Genomic DNA, 20,369 nt, shown 5'->3' with positions numbered 1-20,369 from the left:
CTCATGGCAAAACAAGGAAGGTTCACTTATCTGACACAACTTGATTGCTTAATATGGTAGATTCTTGGAGTGGAGACTGATCACACGTCATCAAGTGCACTGCAAATATTCCTTTGAAATATTTATAAAGGAATATGGTACCTTTTACTGGAGTCACCAAAATGGAGAATAAAATGTCAAGTCTGAAAATTACTCCCTCAGTTTGAAATGAAATTAATTTCTTCAGACTCCAAATATGCTTTAACTTCCCAAAATTGGGGATTATGGTGACTAAGCTACACAAGAGTTTTTGAAGTACACTCCAGCCACAGTAAGATCAGTTATTTTGTTTATCCAGTTGTGGTTATTTCCATAAATCCCCAAAACATTATTATTATAAAAATAAGTATGTAATAGGTCCAAACTTATATTAGTACTTTGACTCTTACAGTAAAGATATTTTTTAAAAAAAGAGACAAATGAAAGTTTCTGTGAATATTCTCCCCTCTATCACAGCAAATATATGGCATGCAATAACTGTGGATAAAAGGAGAATATTCATAATGACTATGGTTAATTGGGGAAAACTCATATAATATCAACTGGCTAAAATATCTTAAAGAAAGTGAGAACAGTTTCATAGGTGAATGAATTATTGCAGTATATTATATAGTATGCCAGGAAAAGGATTTTGTGGATATAGCATGATCTGATTTATCCAAGATGTAAGTAGATAGATTGAAGATTAATAGTAATAGATTATTCTTGCTCCAAGCCCTTTTTATAACTGGAGAATATGAAAATAAATAGTTTGAATGTAGGCTGCTCAACTATTTTCTTTAATTTCAAATGTTAGTCTGATGATTAGAGTCCCATTTTGCTAATAAGAGGAGTTCTAGAGCTCTGTTGGGATCACTAATGCACTAGATATAATGCAAATAAATGATTTGCCTAAAGCAATAGAACTCCCTTAACCTATCAGTTATTATTTATGCATGCAAAATGCATTTCTTGTCTGTAAAAACTAGCTCTTTGAGGTAAGCTCCTCAATGTTTACTTGAACCTCAGCAGTAAAAGATTATTTTCAAACTCAATGAACATTAATTACAAAGTATTTCTCTAATACTTAAGTAGATTCTCTTTTAAATTTTATGTACTTATTTATTAAAATAAAACAAGTGGACACATTATCAATAATTAAATGGATGGATATTAAAGGGATATTTTAACCCCGATTATATTTTTAAAATGTACCAAAGACTATAGCTATTCTACTAAGACTGAAATGAACTTCAAAATGATCATCAAACAAGGCCAGGTGTTTGTGTAGCACATATTAATGTACAAATATCAAAATTTTTAAGTTTCAGACTGTTAATGTATTTAGAGGACACTTTTATATGAACTATGACAAATTTTACATAAGACTATACTTCCTGTTGACCCTAATATACGTTTACCCACTCTACCTGTTGCTTATTTCTGGGTTTTGTTTTGTTTTTTGGTACTAGAGATTGAACCCAGGAGTGCTGCATCACTGATAAACATCCATCCCCCCCGCCTTTTTTTGAGACAGGGTCTCACTAAATTGCAGAGGCTGGCCTTAAGTTTATGATTCTCCTGTTTTAGCCTCTGGAGATGCTGAGATTGCAGGTGTATGCTTGTACATTCGGCACCATCCCCTATTTCTTAATTTTAAAGTAATTGAAAAATAAAAAGTTATTAGTTGATTAAAAAATGATTGTGCATTTTTCTCCCATTATAACAATTCCTAGATGAATGATCAACTCAGTATAAGTTGGATCTCTGTCACTTTCATGATTAGTTTTTCCATATGTTGCAGAAAAAATTATCTGTATCTCAGTAATTAGGGAGCTATGCTAAAGCTCTTTATATTCAAAGTATGACAAACCAACAAGCAGAATTCACACAAACTAGAAGCTTATTAGAAAGGGTGGGAAATACAAGGGGCTACTGAATTAATAAGTATATTTTAATAATATTATCAGGTTATTTCAAGGCCTATTCAAAATGCAGAAGCACTAAAAAAAGGTAGTTTTTTAATGAGTTAAACCTAATTTTATTACTCTTGGTAAGTCACACTAGTAGATCTTTTAATTTTTAATTAGTTAATTTATTTTTATATTGGGAATTGATCTCAGGGATATATTACCACTAAGCTAAATCCCAACCATGTATGTATTTATTTGTGTGTGCATAAATTTTAATTAATTTGTTTATAAAATTATTTATTAATTTATATTGGGTAACAGGAATGGAACCCAGTGGTACTAAGCTAGTGAGTCACATTCAAAGTCTTTTTTTTTTTTTTTGAGACGGGGTCACCCTAAATTTCTTACAGCCTCACTAAATTGCTGGGTGGGCTTTGAATTTGCAATTTTCCTGCCTTAGCTTCTAGATTGGCTGGAATTACAGCATTCACTACCATGACCAGCTACTTATTTATATAGTTTTGAGACAGAATTTCCATTTCCAGGGTTGGCCTCACACTAGTGATCCTCCTGCCTCACTTTCCAAAATAACTTGGATTACAAATGTGTACAACCATACCTTGTTGATCATTTAAATTAAAAAATATATATATTTAATTATTTTTTTGTTCTATGTTATTATGATAAGTATAGAAATAAAGGATACATGTACAATTTGTTTTTAAAATAATAAATATTGCTGTTAAGAGTGCAGAGTAATTCCAAAATTGTAATTATAATATTTGTATAAGTATTATAGTTTATATCTGTGCATAACATTCTATTTATTTAATTCTGTTAAATAATATCTACTACATAATGCTAAGTGTAGGTGAAGCACTTTTTTTTTAAGAAAGAGTGAGAGAGAGAGAGAGAGAGAGAGAGAGAGAGAGAGAGAGAGAGAGAGAGAATTTTTCAGTATTAACTTTTTAGTTTTCGGTGGACACAGCATCTTTGTTTGTATGTGGTGCTGAGGATTGAACCCGGACCACACGCATGCCAGGAGAGCGCGCTACCACTTGAGCCACATCCCCAGCCCAGAAGCACTTTTTAAATACACAGTATTCAGACAACTTAATTTTTAGTGACATGATGATTCTATGTGTTATGTTGCTAAAATGTTAATCATTAACCCTATGCCACCTTCTGTTTAAAATCATGACTACATGGACTATGCTTAAGTGTTTCCTCAAATATTAGACATTCTGATTCTAGGAATATCCCCCAAGTATTACTGAAAAGAAACATCTTAATCTCTTTGTGTAAAGAAATAAATTATTTTAGACTCTTAATACTAATTTCTACTCCTTCTTTCCAGATTTTATTACATATATTAACTATTTGGATTAAAAAAATACGATTCCAACTGAATTCCTTTACCCTTCGGTTTTGTTAATGTCCAAAGTAGGTCAACTATTTTCTTCAGTTTTCATTGTACTATGTTTATGAATTTTATAATTAAACTTCTCTGAATTTATACCAGAAAACCCTTGAATATTACATATCTAAATAAAAAATAAGTGCATGTTCCTTTTTCATAATAGATGATTTGAGTCAAAAATTTATAGTGTAGTTATAATTATTATCATAAAATTAATACTTTCAAATACAAAATATCAGATGTATGTTAGTTTGTTTTGAGAAAACCATGAAATTCTTTTGGAAACTGTAGTGAATTAGTAATGAAGATGAGACAATATATATTAAGTCAGTGTCATATATTTCTTTTGTTGAATCAGGAGCCTGAACTAATTACAATTAAGGAAATCTTCTTTTACTACACTTCAATATTTTTTCTTTTGATTTGACTTAATTTTTAGGGTTCATTCTTGGGGTTCTACAAAGGTTGAGGTTGTACTACAGGTTTTGACAAAGATATGATTATATATATTCACTATTGTACAATCATATAGAATCATTAACTGCCCTGAGAATTCCCTGCTCTACATATTTGTTATGTTTTCCTCTTTCCCTGTAACTCCTGGCAACCACTAATCTTTTCACTGTACAAGCAGATCTGTCTTTTAAAGTATGTTTTATAATTGGAATCATTCAGAATGTGGCCTTTTAAGATTGGCTTTTTTTCAGTTGGTAATAGGCAATGAAGATATCATCACATTTTTGGGTGACCTTATAGCTTATTTTCCTTTTAGTATTTAAAATTATTTTGCAGTCCTTTTACAACAGAGTTTATTCATCCATTCACTTAAGGAAGGATACTTTGCTTGCTTTAAAAAATGGCCTTTATGAACAAAGCTGCTATAAAAATCAATGTGTTGAGTTGAGTTTTTACTGATGTATGTTCTCAATTCATTTTGTTACATACCAAGAAATGTGATTGATGAATTAAGTGGTACAAATATGTTTTGTTTCATGATAAATTGATGATTTGCCTCCCAAACTAGCTGTACTACACCATCTTACATCCCGCCCACCCCCCCAAAAAAAAATAGAATTCTGGTTACACCATGAACTTATCTGCATCTATTATTGTCAATGTTCTGGATTTTTAATATTCTAATACAGGCATAGTAGAGTCTTACAGTTTTAATTTGCATTTCTGTAATGATAAATATTCTTCTTTGGTGAAGTGTCTGCTTAGATTTTTGACTCATTTTGTAGTCAGGTGTTTTGCTGTCTTGTTGAGTTTTCAAGATGTCTTCATATATGTCTTTTGCAAATTCAGTTTCCCAAAGTGGGACTTATCTTTTCATTTTCTTGATATTGCAAGTCATTTATGAAGTTTTTAAAGATAACTTTGACAAACATGTATCTTTAACAAGAAAACTTAATATTTAATATACCCTGAACTTATACTAATGGAGGAGAATAGAAAAAAAAAAAGTCAGTTATAAATAGAAGAGTTGTCCTGAATTCTTGCTCCTCTGTGGTTTGAATGTTTCCTCCAAAGCTCAAGCTGAAATTTAATTCCCATTGTAACAACATTAAGAGGTGGTGCTTTGAAGAGGTGATTTGAACCTGAGCATTGTGCTTACATGTATAGATGCTGCTATTAAAGAGTGTTGGTTATTGAAGAAATGCTGTCCTGATAAAAAGTATGAATTCAGCCTAGGTCCCTGTCTTAGACTTGCATGTTTTTGCTGCTCCTCTGTCATAGGATAAAACATAAAAAAGGCCTTTGCCAGATATATTTCCTGGGTCTTGGACATTCCAGCATCCAGAACTGTGAGCTGAATAAAGTTTGTTATTTATAATTTACCCACTCTCTGATATTCTTTGATAGCAGCGGAAAATACACTACACAATCAGTGTATTTTTAATTGGGGTTATCTGACCAGGATATTTGGTGCTGGAATGAGCTGGTGATGCTGAAATTACTCTAAATCTAACTGCTATTGATTAACCTATGGCTTTGAGGACATATTTGCTTTTTTTGGCAGTATTAAAGTCAACAGTTCTAAACATTATTTTGATCCTTAAAATCACATCTTACTTATCAAAGTTTTATTTGGCTCAAGATTCCAATTGAAACAATGAACCATTAAAAATGAATTACATGGCTATGGATATCAGCTATTTATAGAAAGGGTTATGAATACAGAATTCCCACTCTGACTATCTAAAAGTCATGAAAGCCCATAGGATGATATGTTGTTTTAGGGCAAGTCCCTTTAAAAATGATGCCTGTCAAGCAAGAAATTCAGAAATGTGTGACAGCGTGGAGCCTGATGGCAAAGAGTACGCTGATTCAGTCCTTGAATTTTCCATGACGCCTTCTCACCTGCACTTAGCAGCTGTTTATTGTTTGCTTCACTGGAGCATATGATGCTGAACCAAGCCACGGGTCAATAAAGTCATTTACAGTGATCAACCCTCTGAGCAAAAGAGACGATGAATCAACCAAAACTCCTTTAGGCAACAGACCTGGCAGGGAAATTTTGCACATTATGTAGTAAAGTATAATCAAATGAATCAGCATCCTGCACATCTCTCTAATTAATTTTACTACCCTTAGAGAAGCATTCAGCAAATATTAAATGTTTTTTTTTTCCTTTGTTAGAGATGTTAGTGGTAAGACATCCAACTAGCAGAAAACCTTCAAATCTTCATCTTCCAAGGTTTTAGACAGTGGGTTCTTGATTTTTATGTTAGAAGGTTTAAATACAGTGTTAGCTATAATATTCACATTTCTATGTGATATTTTCCTGTTGGTTTGAAATAAGGAATTCATTATGTTTGTCATTACTAATACTTTGACAAAACCATAATAACAGCTATAATTTTGAGTCCACACTTAGGACCATGGACTATGTATTTTCTATATAGTATCCCACTCAACCTTCACAGGGAGCTATGAAGCATATGATGTATTTTGTCTCTTTATGGAAAATCAGTTTATAATGAGATTAAATAATATTTCAGTATTTTAAAGCTCATAAGGGTATGGATAGTTCTCTCAGATTTAAAGTCCAAATAATTAATAACTTTATTTTGAGCAAATAATGCCATTTGTTTAGATATTTGTTTCATAAAATTAACATTTAATTGCTTAAAACTTCAATGTGCTTTGAACTGTTTAAAATGAGGGCTGTTATATATCAAAGTGTTCCAAATAGAAGTGTGAGTAAAATAGCAACTTATTGTGCTTATGATTGATTCATAAAAATGACATTTATTACCCAATTACAGCAATTAACACTTTTGGAGTCCAGGGAATGTGGCATCACACCAACCACTTTTGTGTTTTCTGACTTGATCTTCACATTAGCCTGTGGTGAGAAGAGATGAGACAGTGAAATTCAACAGATGATGGGCTGATATCTTCCAAGGATACATCAAAATTTGGATAAAATTGGGCTGGGATGTGGCTTAAGCGGTAGCGCGCTCGCCTGGCATGCGTGTGGCCCGTGTTCGATCCTCAGCATCATGTACAAAGAAGTTGTGTCCCCCGAGAACTAAAATAAGAAATATTAAAAAATTTGGATAAAATTAATATAATCAAAAATTTATACTTGTTCTTGAAATTTCTACAGATTATTAGAATACTGATTTTCTTTTTAAAAGATATTTTTATTTGTTTATGGACCCTTATTTTATTCATTTATTTATATGTGGTGCTGAGAATCAAACCCAGTGCCTCATACATGTGAGGCAAGTGTTCTCCTACTAAGTCACAACCCCATCCCTGATTTTCTTTTTCTTACCCTATTATTGGCAATCGTTTTGTTCTTAAGTACAAATCTGTGTGACATGTGACACAGTCAGAAAAACAGAATACTTGGATCCCTTGTGGGAATTAAATTCATTTGACCCATTCACAATGATTCAAGCTTCATATAGAGATGTATAAAGGCAACAACTATTGGGCTGGGGATGTGGCTCAAGCAGTAGCGCGCTTGCCTGGCATGCGTGTGTCCTGGGTTCGATCCTCAGCACCATGTACAAAGATGTTGTGTCTACCGAAAACTAAAAAATAAATATTAAAATTCACTCTCTCATCTCATCTCTCTCTCTCTCTTTAAAAAAAAAAGGCAACAACTATTGGTTTAATGCTACAACTTTGACAAGTCCCAGAGATAGGCATTATATAAAGTTAGAGTGCTTTATGAAATAGATACTTTTCTTTTGAAATTAATAAATATTTCTTCAGGTAAGATAAAAGCACATGTAAATGCAAAGAATTCAGTCCTCATTAAATGAGTATTCAAAGCAATAAACTAAAATCCCAAACAGTGTACAATTAAAGCTAAATAAATGGAGTTTAGCGATAAATAGGGCTTCGTAAGGTTAACATAATCCAATAACCCCTTACAAACAGAATATAAATAAAGCAAGTGAGCCAGGCATGGGCATGGTGGCGTATGCTTGTAATCCCAGCTGCCCTGGAGGCTGAGACAGGAGGATCACCAGCTTAAAGTCAGCCTCAGCAAAGGCAAGGTGTTGAGCAACTCAGTGAGACCCTGCCTATAAATAAAATACAAAATAGGGCTGGGGATATGGCTCAGTGGCCAGGTACCCCTGAGTTCAATTCCTGGTACCTGAAAACAAAACAAAACAAAACAAACAAACAAAAATGGCAACTGAGGTTTCCTATTCCCTATTATAATTGGATTTATTTGATATCAGACTAGTTATCAGAACTGCAAGCAATAGGAAACAAAATCTTTTCTATGAGTTCCATGAATTCTTGGCACAGGATGACCCCTTCACTGTATAAAACACAGCCCTTTAGTCATTTTACTGTAAAATTGAATGAAACTTTGTTTGTCTAGTTTTTTTTAGAACTGAACTATTCTCTCCCAGCTATCCACAAACAAAAATAATTAAAAAGTACCAGCACTCTTATGTCTTTGTGAGGTCAGTAGGGTAAAATCCTAACTCAAGGATCTAGAAGAAGTGAATACATCACAGGAACACTGAAAATTCTAGCTTTGAATATCTCCTGTGTGTCATCCACCAAATCACCCTGGACCTTTATTGTAGTACCTCAGTTCATGGCAACTGAAAGGCTTAATTTGTTCTCTCCGTGTAACTATCCTACTGCAGTCACCTTACTATATTATTTAAGAAAATGCCAAGTGTTTCTCACTTAGTACTCTGGAGCTATTCCTCATAGTTTTCTTTGCAAATTCTAATCTAAAACATAAAAAGCTGTTTGAAAGACAAAAAAAAAAAAACTTATATATCAAGATTCATTCTCCTTAAGAGGTACTGATGTGTGAGCCTGAATGTGTTTTGTGTTGTAATGTTTGTTATTTTGTTTCTGATTCACCCAAATTGTATTGTAAATGCCGAAGAGTTAAGTTGTGATGATATAGAAAGTGCCAGTCTTCCACTAACTGGTCATTTCCTTTTCATTGAACAGTTCAAATTAATGAAATCTGAATAAAAAAATGTCAGGATGTTATGACATCATTATTTTTTTGAGAGAGAGAGAGAGAGAGAGAGAGAGAGATTTTAATATCTATTTTTTTAGTTTTTGGCGGACATAACATCTTTGTTTGTTTGTGGTACTGAGGATGGAACTCGGGCTGCACGCATGCCAGGCGAGCTTGCTACCACTTGAGCCACATCCCCAGCCCATGTTATGACATTATTTATACAAGGGAGAGTTTGTGTCTCTGTAATTATTTTTTTTTTCATTTATTCATTTCTTTGTTCATTCATCAGCAACTACAACATATTAATGCACCCAACACTGTATTATTCTCTGGGCACACAGACATAAAGAACACACATTTTCTATCTTCAGAAATTCACATTCTTGGAGTGAGTGTGAGGATGGGATTCAATTCAGTGCTTTACAGGGTTCTGAGATGACTTTTGAGATCTTTTTCAACCCATTGCTCTGCAAATATTTGCATATCTCCTAGTTACTTGTTATTCTGAGAATTTATGAAGAATCATGACCCAAGACATTTAGGTCATAGTCATTCCCAGTATTTGTTAGTCCATTTACCATCAGTTTTTTTTTTTTTTAATTCTATAGTGTAGTCTCCACACTGTTGATACTGTGCCTTTTCTCCATTCTTCATTTCAAACAACTTCATTACCAGAAATGCTTTCTTATTGTGTAGTGTAAATATGTTCTTTCATCTCTGGTTTCACCTCCCCATTATAAACATTTACAAGGTTGCTTCATTATGAGTGATTTCTTAGATTCGTAGATTATAAGTGGAGGTATATTGGTAAAGCATCTCAGTGAGTATAAAATGTTTGCTGGTTCTTGTGTTGCAAATATTACTATGACTGCTGACTTGGGCTCAGAAAGTTTCTATTTAACAACTGACTCTAAGAAGGCTATACAAGACAGCTCTAGGGCACCAGTGAATCAAGACCTTTTGATTAGTATCTCACTGAGGTTGTTGAATTTAAGTTTTTTAAATTTAATTTTTCTTTTGCTTTTCTGCAAAGTAAATGCTAAAACATAAACAAATGAAAAATCCAGTTGCTACTTCTGTTCAAATATTCATTGATTTACTTTCATATTCTTTTTAAAAAAATTTTTATTGTTGGTTGTTCAAAACATTATACAGTTCTTGATTTATCATATTTCACATTTTGATTCAAGTGGGTTATGAACTCCCATTTTTACCCATATACAGATTGCAGAATCACATCGGTTACATATCCACTGATTTACATATTGCCATACTAGTGTCTGTTGTATTCTGCTGCCTTTTCTATCCTCTACTATCCCCCCTCCCCTCCCCTCCCCTCCCCTCTTCTCTCTCTACCCCATATACTGTAATTCATCTCTCCCCCTTGTTTTTTTCCCTTTCCCCTCACTTCCTCTTGTATGTAATTTTGTATAACCTTGAGGGTCTCCTTCCATTTCCATGCAATTTCCCTTCTCTCTCCCTTTCCCTCCCACCTCTCATCCCTGTTTAATGTTAATCTTCTTCTCATGCTCTTCCTCCCTATTCTGTTCTTAGTTACTCTCCTTATATCAAAGAAGACATTTGGCATTTGTTTTTTAGGGATTGGCTAGCTTCACTTAGCATAATCTGCTCTAATGCCATCCATTTCCCTCCAAATTCTATGATTTTGTCATTTTTTAATGCAGAGTAATACTCCATTGTGTATAAATGCCACATTTTTTTTTTATCCACTCGTCTATTGAAGGGCATCTAGGTTGGTTCCACAGTCTTGTTATTGTGAATTGTGCTGCTATAAACATCGATGTAGCAGTGTCCTTGTAGTATGCTTTTTTAGGTCAGTAGGGAATAGACCAAGAAGGGGAATAGCTGGGTCAAATGGTGGTTCCATTCCCAGCTTTCCAAGAAATTTCCATACTGCTTTCCAAATTGGCCGCACCAATTTGCAGTCCCACCAGCAATGTACAAGTGTACCCTTTTCCCCACATCCTTGCCAGCACTTGTTGTTGTTTGATTTCATAATGGCTGCCAATTTTACTGGAGTGAGATGGTATCTTATGGTGGTTTTGATTTGCATTTCTCTGACTACTAGAGATGGTGAGCATTTTTTCATATACTTGTTGATTGATTGTATGTCCACCTCTGAGAAGTGTCTGTTCAGGTCCTTGGCCCATTTGTTGATTGGGTTATTTATTTTCTTATTGTTTAATTTTTTGAGTTCTTTGTATACTCTGGATATTAGGGCTCTATCTGAAGTGTGAGGAGTAAAGATTTGTTCCCAGGATGTAGGCTCCCTATTTACCTCTCTTGTTGTTTCTTTTGCTGAGAAAAAACTTTTTAGTTTGAGTAAGTCCCATTTGTTGATTCTAGTTATTAACTCTTGTGCTATGGGTGTCCTATTGAGGAATTTGGAGCCCGACCCCCAGTCTGTAGATTGTAGCCAACTTTTTCTTCTATCAGACGCTGTGTCTCTGATTTGATATCAAGCTCCTTGAGCCATTTTGAGTTAACATTTGTGCATGGTGAGAGAAAGGGATTCAGTTTCATTTTATTGCATATGGATTTCCAATTTTCCCAGTACCATTTGTTGAAGATGCTATCCTTCCTCCATTGCACGCTTTTAGCCCCTTTATCAAGTATAAGATAGTTGTAATATTGTGGATTGGTTTCTGTGTCCTCTATTCTGTACCATTGGTCCACCCGCCTGTTTTAATACCAGTACCATGCTGTTTTTGTTACTATTGCTCTGTAGTATAGTTTGAAATCTGGTATCGCTATACTGCCTGATTCACACTTTCTGCTTAGAGTTATTTTTGCTATTCTGGGTCTTTTATTTTTCCTTATGAATTTCATGATTGCTTTAACTATTTCTACAAGAAATGCCATTGGGATTTTGATTGGCATTGCATTAAACCTATAGAGAACTTTTGGTAATATCACCATTTTGATGATGTTAGTTCTGCCTATCCATGAACAGGGTATATTTTTCCATCTTCTAAGATCTTCTTCAATTTCTCTCTCTAGGGTTCTGTAGTTTTCATTGTATAAGTCTTTCACCTCTTTTGTTAGGTTGATTCCCAAGTATTTTATTATTTTTGAGGATATTGTGAATGGAGTGGTTGTTCTCATTTCCATTTCAGAGGATTTGTTGCTGATATACAGGAATGCCTTTGATTTATGCGTGTTGATTTTATATCCTGCCACTTTGCTGAATTCCTTTTTTAGCTCTAATAGTTTCTTTGTAGACCCTTTTGGGTCTGCTAGGTATAGAATCATGTCACTGCAAATAGTGATAATTTAAGTTCTTCTTTTCCTATTTTTATGCCTTTAATTTCTTTCGTCTGTCTAATTGCTCTGGCCAGTGTTTCAAGAACTATGTTGAACAGAAGTGGTGAGAGAGGGAATCTCTGTCTTGTTCCAGATTTTAGAGGGAATGCCTTCAATTTTTCTCCATTCAGAATGATGCTAGCCTGAGGTGGTGAATAACATTTATTGATTTCCATATATTGAACCAGCCTTGCATCCCAGGGATGAATCCTACTTGATCATGGTGGACAACTTTTTTGAAATGTTTTTGTATCCAATTCAGCAGAATTTTATTGAGGATTTTTGCATCTAGGTTCATTAGAGATATTGGTCGGTAGTTTTCTTTCTTTGAAGTATCTTTGTCCAGTTTAGGAATCAGGGTGATGTTGGCCTTGTAGAATGAATTTGGAAGTTCTCCCTCTTTTTCTATTTCCTGGAATAGCTTGAAAAGTTTTGGTATTAGTTCTTCATTAAAGGTTTTGTAAAACTCTGCTGTACACCCATCTGGTCCTGGGCTTTTCTTAGTTCGTAGTCTTTTGATGGCTTCTTCTATTTCCTCAATTGATATTTGTCTGTTTAGCTTGTCTATATCCTCCTGACTCAATCTAGGTAGATCATATGACTTAAGAAATTTATAGATGCCTTCACTATCTTCTATTTTATTGGAGTATAAGGATTCAAAATAATTTCTAATTATCTTCTGTATTTCTGAAGTGTCTGTTGTGATATTGCCTTTTTCATCCTGTAATTTGAGATCTCTCTTCTTCTCTTCGTTAGCATGGCTGAGGGTCTGTCAATCTTATTTATTTTTTCAAAGAACCAACTTTTAGTTTTGTCAATTTTTTCAATTGTTTCTTTTGTTTAGATTTCATTAATTTCAGCTCTGATTTTAATAATTTCTTGCCTTCTACTTATTTTGCTGTTGCTTTGCTCTTCTTTTTCTAGGATTTTGAGGTGAAATGTAAGATCATTTATTTGTTGGTTTTTCCTTTTTTTAAGGAATGAACTCCAGGCAATAAATTTTCCTCTTAGAACTGCTTTCATTGTTTCCCATAGATTCCAATATGCTGTGTCTGTGTTTTCATTTATCTCTAAGAATTTTTTAACTTCCTCCTTAATGTCTTCTATAACCCATTGATCATTCAGTAACCTATTGTTCATTCTCCAAGTGATGCATAATTTTTCCTTCCTTCTTTTATTGTTGATTTCCAGTTTCATTCCATTATGATCAGATAAGATGCATGGTATTATCTCTACTCCTTTATAATGTCTAAGAGTTGCACTGTGACATAATATATGATCTATTTTTGAGAAGGATCCATGTGCTGCTGAGAAAAAAGTGTAACTGCTTGATGTTGGGTGGTATATTCTATATATGTCAGTTAAGTCTAGGTTATTAATTGTATTATTGAGTTCTATAGTTTTTTTATTCAACTTTTGTTTGGAAGATCTGTCCAGTGGTGAGAGAGGTGTTTTGAACTCTCCCATGATTATTGTATGGTGGTCTATTACACTCTTGAACTTGAGAAGAGTTTGTTTGATGAACATAGCTGTATCATTGTTTAGAGAATATATATTTATGATTGTTATGTCTTGTGGGTGTATGGTTCCCTTGAGCAGTATGTAGTGTCCTTTTTTAATCCCTTTTAATTAACTTTGGCTTGAAATCTATTTTATTTGATATGAGTATGGACACTCCCGCTTATTTCCAAAGTCCATATGAGTGATATAATTTTTCCCAACTTTTTACCTTCAGCGTATGTATGTCTTTTCCTATCAAATGCGTCTCCTGTAGGCAGCATATTGTTGGATCTTTTTTTTTTTTTTTTTTTTTGATCCACTCTACTAGCCTGTGACTCTTAATTGGTGAGTTTAAGCCATTAACATTTAGGGTTATTATTGAGATATGGATTGTTCTTCCAGCCATATTTGTTTATTTAAGTTACTTAACATGGTTTGTTTTTCCTCTTTGATTATTTTTTCCCTTTACTATACTACCTCCCACTGTTGGTTTTCATTGTTATTTTCCATTTCCTCTTCCTGTAATGTTTTGCCGAGGATGTTTTGAAGAGATGATTTTCTAGCTGCAAATTCTTTTAGCTTTTGTTTATCATGGAAGGTTTTAATTTCATCTTCCATCCTGAAGCTTAATTTCGCTGGATACACAATTCTTTGTTGGAACCCATTTTCTTTCAGTGTTTGAAATATGTTATTCCAGGATCTTTGGGGTTTCAGAGTCTGTGTTGAAAGATCAGCTGTTATCCTGATTGGTTTACCCTTAAATGTAATCTGCTTCCTTTCTCTTGAAGCTTTTAAAATTCTCTCCTTATTCTGTATGTTGGGCATCTTCATTATAATGTGTCTAGGTGTGGATCTCTTATGATTTTGCACATTCAGTGTCCTGTAGGCTTCTAGGATTTGGGATTCTGTCTCATTCTTCAAGTCTGAGAAGTTTCTCATATTATTTCATTGAACAGATTGCTCGTTCCTTTGGTTTGGACCTCTATACCTTCCTGTATCCCAAGGACTCTTAAGTTTGGTCTCTTTATGTTATCCCATATTTCTTGGATGTTCTTCTCATGCTTTCTTAAGAGTCTTGCTGAGCTGTCTATGTTCTTTTCAAGTTGAAATACTTTGTCTTCATTGTCTGATGTTCTATCTTCTAAGTGTTCTACTCTCCTGGTAGTATTCTCATTTGAGTTTTTAAGTTGGTTTATTGCTTCCTGCATTTCTAGGATTTCTGTTTGTTTGTTTTTTATAACCTCTATCTCCCTGTATAGTTGATCTTTTGCTTCTTGGATTTGTTTATGTAATTCATTGTTGAAGTGATCTTTCATTGTCTGATTTTGCTGTCTAATGTCTTCCTTGAGACTCCAGATCATCTGAAGCATGTAAATTCTGAATTCTTTATCTGACATTCCATCTGTTGCAGCTATTACCTCTTCTAAGATTGAGTTGACTTGCATTGCTTGTGGTCCTTTCTTTCCTTGTATTTTTATACTGCTCATGTTTCTTTCTGCTTGGTGAAACTGTTGTGTTATTGAATTTTCCCCCTATATATTTATATTGCTCTTATATAATTGCAAAGTCTCCCTTGCAGGGGTGGGCGGCAGCTGTGCTCCTCCTCCAATTGGGGTGATCTGTCTATCACGCCAGCGGGCCGCTGGACCCCTTCTCCAGGTCAAGTGGTCTGCCTACCTTGTGGGCAACAGCTGGGCCCCTCTTCCAATAGGGGTGATCTGTCTACCATGCTGACGAACCGCTGGGCCTGTTCTCCAGGTTGAAGGTCTGCCTACCTTGCAGGCGCGGGTGGCAGCTGTGCCCCTCCTCCAATTGGGGTGATCTTTCAAATAGGCTGGCGGTCCGCTGGGCCCCTTCTCTAGGACGCGCAGTATGCCTACCTTGCAGGTGGCAGCTGGGCCCTTCCTCCAATTGGGGTAATGTGTCTACCATGCCAGTGGGCCGCTGGGACTGTTCTCCCGTTAGGTAGCAGATCTTCCTACCTTGCAGGCATGGGCGGCGCCTCTGCCCCTCCTCCAATTGGGGTGACGTGTCTACCACACCTGGGGGCAGGGGGGTAATGTGTAGGTCTGCCTACCTTCCTGGCGCAGGCAGCAGCTCCTCTCTGTAATTCTTATTCTTTGGTGTTAGAAGTTTCCCTGGGTTCATGCAACAAGTCTCCAGTATTTCCACAAATTATTTCCTTGTTGTTGGAGGAATCTTCTTAGGAGTCTTCAACATCCTAGTCATTTGTCCTTGAAATTTTTTCTCTATGCTGCTGGTAAAATATTGTGGCCAGAACTTAACACAGAGGTCCAAATTTGGTATTGTTATGAAAGATGAAGGATGTTGCAATTCCCTAATTTGAAAAGCAAGTCTTCTGTTAAAAAAGATACATAGTTCTCTCAGGTAGCCACAAAGAAAATATATCTTCCCCAATGTACTTTTATGCAACTATGATCAATTGTTTTCAGTTTTGTACTCCTTTGAATTATCCTCAAGCAAAAAATTTTTAAGGTGGTAATTTTTTGGATATTTTCACTTTGAATTTCTGTCTGCATTGTGTTCACATTTTCACATGAAAAGTTTCCCATTATATGAAAAAAAGTAAGTAGAATATGTCCCATGAGTTTAATTGTGACCAGTTTTTATTGCATACTATTCTCAAGAACATAAAAATTTAAGCTGTTAAGTCCTTGAAATAGTCATTTTTTAATATTTTCACAAGATAATTTTGGAGTTCTAAAGAGTATTCTAATCCTCTAATATTTCAAAGACATGCTTACTTTCTTTGAAGACTAGTTTCTCCCATTTTTGAGGTATATGTTTTATGACAAACTTTCAATTATGAGGTAATACTTCCTTTTGCTGTTTCCAAGAATAAATAATTTTAAGGTTAGGTCACAAATTACCTGAAGTCATCACATTAAAAATATCTCCAACTCTAAATGAGAAAATAAACACATGTATATATTGTATTAATAAACTAATCTTGCATTAATAGACTAATTATTTGGTAAGTATTTATTCAACATGTCGTAATTTTTTAAACTCAAAATTAACTCCCAAAAGGATGAACAGAGGGAGTAAATTATCCACTGCTGCTTTGAAGGAGGTCAACATCTTCTTAAAGCAAAATGTATAAAAACCCTGAAGTCTTGAGAGTAGAGGGAAAACTCTTCTACTTCATTTGTGTTAAGCATTCTCCAGACCACATAGGAGCATTCAGAAAGAGATCTTAATGGGCCCCTTTGGGAAAGTTGTTACATCATAGTGTCGATAAATAGTGGCCATTTGGCAGAGAACAGACTATCTAGAATTAGAGCTTCTCAAAATGATTAACCCCTGGCTTTGAACTTTTGCATAGTGATTGACATTGTTGGTATTGTATAGATTATATTGAAAAGCCCCCTATAACATATTTGCCTCCTAAGTGGAGAATTTCATTAAATGAAAGGTCTTTAAAATCTGTTGAATACTTTGGGAAGCTACCTATATTTTTAGACTGCAGTCTGCCCATAGAGTAAGATGCAAGTTTAATTTCTATTTAAATAATTTCATGATTCTCCTAAAGAAAGTGACAAGTTATACTTCACCATTCACAATGTAATATTCTAATGGTAATATATGGAACCACAGAAGGTAGAAAAAACATTTAGGAAATCACAAGGAATCAGTGACTACTTTTTTGGAGTATTGATATAAAAGAAACAGAAGAGACAAGATAATTATTTATTTGGCTGTAGAAATTGGATAAATGGAAGTACTAAAACCAGAAATTGTATTTTAAAAAAAGGAAGAGACTATTGAAAACAATATAAATGATAATTTTTTTCTGGATTATTATTTAATTAGACATATATGAGAGAAAACATATGTGAATAAAAAGGAACTTGGTTAATTTAAAATATAAGTTTTTCAGAGAGATATGGGAGCAATCATCCCTTATTTTTGATAGATGAATTCATCGGATTATTTGATGTTAACTGAGGGAAGAACCACAGTGAACAGCAATACTGAAAGTCAGCTTGTTTATAAAGAATTTTAAAAGTAGGGCTGGAAAAAATATTGGGAAGCAGGAAGACTTGAAAACAATAAATGTTAAGAAGTATAAAATAGAGAGATAGACTGAGGGATTGTCCTGGTGATTGACTGCTCTGACACAACTCAGTCCAAACTCTGGGTTATTAAACAACAACTATCATTATATCATTTCGTAAGGTTGCTGATTGTCAGAAATTTCTCAAATATTTGGCCTCAGTAGCTCTGCTTTGTCTTATGCACTTCAGGTTGCTATAACAAAACACCACAGATACAGTGGCCAAAATCAAATTTTTATTTTTCAGCATTGTGAAGACTGGTAAGTACAAGATCAACATTCTAGCAGGTTTGGTTCATGGTGAAAGTGCTCTTTCTTGCTTATCGGTGACTTTCATCTCAAAGTGGGGTTACAGGATTTTTGAGTATGTGAAAAGAGAACTCTGATCTCTCTTCACCTTTGTATAAGGACATTACTCCCAACTTAAGACTCCACCTTTCTGTCCTCATCTGCACCTAATTATGTCCCAATGGCCCCACCTCCTAAAACCATCACACTGTGGTTGAGGCCTTGAACATAAAAATTGGGGAGGTGGGCACACCAAGCTTCAGTCTGTCACTGGAGCAAAGTCTCTAGTGCACTGGGGTAAGATGACAGCTGGATCTACAGCATCTGCAAAGTATAGTAATGCATGTCTCTCTTCATTCTTTCTCAAGGCTTTTCCATGGGACCACTTCATATGGGCAAATTTGTGCTTCCTTCCTGCAAGGTTAACTTCCCAATAGCGAGGCTGCTCACCTGGTGACTCAGGGTACTGAGGCAATTGTCCAACACATAAGCTGCACACATTGCCTTTCATTGCCTTGCATCAGAAATCATCATGTTACTTATTTCATGGTTCCATTGGTCACAAGCTTATCCAAATTAAAGCAGAGGTATGGATAAGACTCAACCTCTAAACAGAGGAAAGGAAAAGTTATTGGAGAGTATGTAGAACAGGAAAAACTTTCTGTATTTTCAAATTTCATTGTGCAATATGAAATGTAACCCAAATTTTCACCTGTGAGAAACATATCAAGCACAAAAATGTCTAAAATATAAACATTATAGCTATGTCTAGTGGGAGGCACTGTACAGCCAGGATAAAAACAATAGCAAAAATTCAGTGATGCAAGAATTCAATGGCAAGTGGGAAAGTATAAAGAGTGGGAAAAAAACTCTTGGTGAAAACTGAAAATAAAGAACTTTAGGGTAGCTGATCTAGCAGGTTTAACTTTTCAGTGATTGGCTTTTTCAAATGAGAAAGACTTGTTCTTGTTTGTATGCTGAGAGGAAATACTTAGAACATGGTTTGGCAGATGATGATCCTTGGTCAACTCTATCAACTGCCTGGTATTGTAATAATGTTTTATTGAAACATGACCACACCTTCAAGCTTCAACAACAGAACTTCATCACCTTCAAGCTTCAACAACAGAATATAGGGTCTGACCCTTGCAGTCCAAACTATTTGGTATTACTTAACAACATTTTCCCCCTAAACCTAAACTTAAAGATAAAATGTTATAAAATATACCAAAAAAAGAGAGGGACATATGGAGTGAGTTTCCTGAAGAACGGGTAATATGTTGAATTTTAATGCTTCTCAACATTCTACTAACACAGTCACCAGTATATCATAGTAGGCATTGAATAATACTTGTTAAAGAACACATGCTCAAATAAGAATAATAGTTTTTCTGATAGCTCAATCATTCTTCAGTAGTGAAAGGCAGAAAAGCAATTACTGATTCAGATTTGTTTCCCAATGAAGGGCGATACAGAGGTGGAACAAATTTATAAAAGCAAGAGGTTTTACCCTGCTTTTATATCCCTATGAAGTAGTAAGGAGTGAATTTACCAGTTTAAGTGTGAGTGGAGAATATTTTTCATTCTTAGGAGGTATAAAACTTGAAGCACAGAAAAATTAATGAGTTTCTTGACACAGGCAAGACAAGTTTCTGATCAAGTGGAATACTAAATTTAGTGAGTAGAATGTTCAACCTGGAACATTCAATCTGCTATCAACATAGTTACAGTTGAGGTTAACATACTTATAGTTTTTGTGAACATAGTTAAAATGGATTTTTACCAAGGTTATTCATTTGAAACAGAATGAGGTGTCATCTTCACAGTAATTTTAGAGAATGAAATTGTATAATTCTTCAATATGACCAATAAATATTAATCATTTTTGTTTTGTAGTTGCTTTTTTGGGTGAGGAAACCTTGTTTTAATGACAAGTCATTAAAATTTTTATTGATATTAATAAGAAATGGTAAACATTCTGCAGCACCTGGGTTAGACTTATTTAACCAAGAATTACCTTGACAACCAACTTTGTTAAGAAAGACTGTGTAGTACTTTTAAGAATAAACATTAACACGATATGAAGGTTTCTTTTAAGTAAAAAGAAAACATGCCTACATTAAATTTGAGGAGCATTTTCAAAATCATCATATAAATTTGAAACTTTACAGAGAATAAGATAGATGTTTTAGAAGTCCCTGTAAATTAAATAGCAATGTTTTAAAATAACCAAGTACACTAACAATTGAAATAGATCTCTGGAAATATTGGAAGGGAAGTTTGGCCAGTAAAAAATAATAATGGTAGGATAATATTAAGTGGAGACAATATTTAGAAAATGAATTTTACATATACTAAATTCTTATG

The 20,369-nt window shown here is 34.4% G+C and overlaps 1 protein-coding gene and 1 long non-coding RNA gene across 4 annotated transcripts in view; one reads left to right on the top strand and one right to left on the bottom strand.

Moving 5' to 3' along the window:
• The window catches only part of Cdh18 (cadherin 18), a 903,781-nt gene that overhangs the window by 12,583 nt on the left and 870,829 nt on the right, over positions 1-20,369 (top strand). The gene's annotated exons all lie outside the window — the stretch shown is intronic.
• Positions 5,718-20,369, bottom strand: part of LOC120885222 (uncharacterized) — a 35,451-nt gene continuing 20,799 nt past the window's right edge. Inside the window, exons 2-3 of the long non-coding RNA XR_005727694.2 lie at positions 6,611-6,700; positions 5,718-5,855 (exon numbers count right to left, since the gene is read on the bottom strand). This is a non-coding gene — a long non-coding RNA (uncharacterized LOC120885222). The remainder of the gene's footprint in view (positions 5,856-6,610; positions 6,701-20,369) is intronic.

This window comes from Ictidomys tridecemlineatus, chromosome 1, assembly GCF_052094955.1.
Source record: "Ictidomys tridecemlineatus isolate mIctTri1 chromosome 1, mIctTri1.hap1, whole genome shotgun sequence".
In the NCBI taxonomy this organism is placed as follows: Eukaryota; Metazoa; Chordata; class Mammalia; order Rodentia; family Sciuridae; genus Ictidomys; species Ictidomys tridecemlineatus.
Note: the sequence above shows the minus strand (reverse complement) of the source record. Positions and strands in the feature narration are given on the sequence as shown.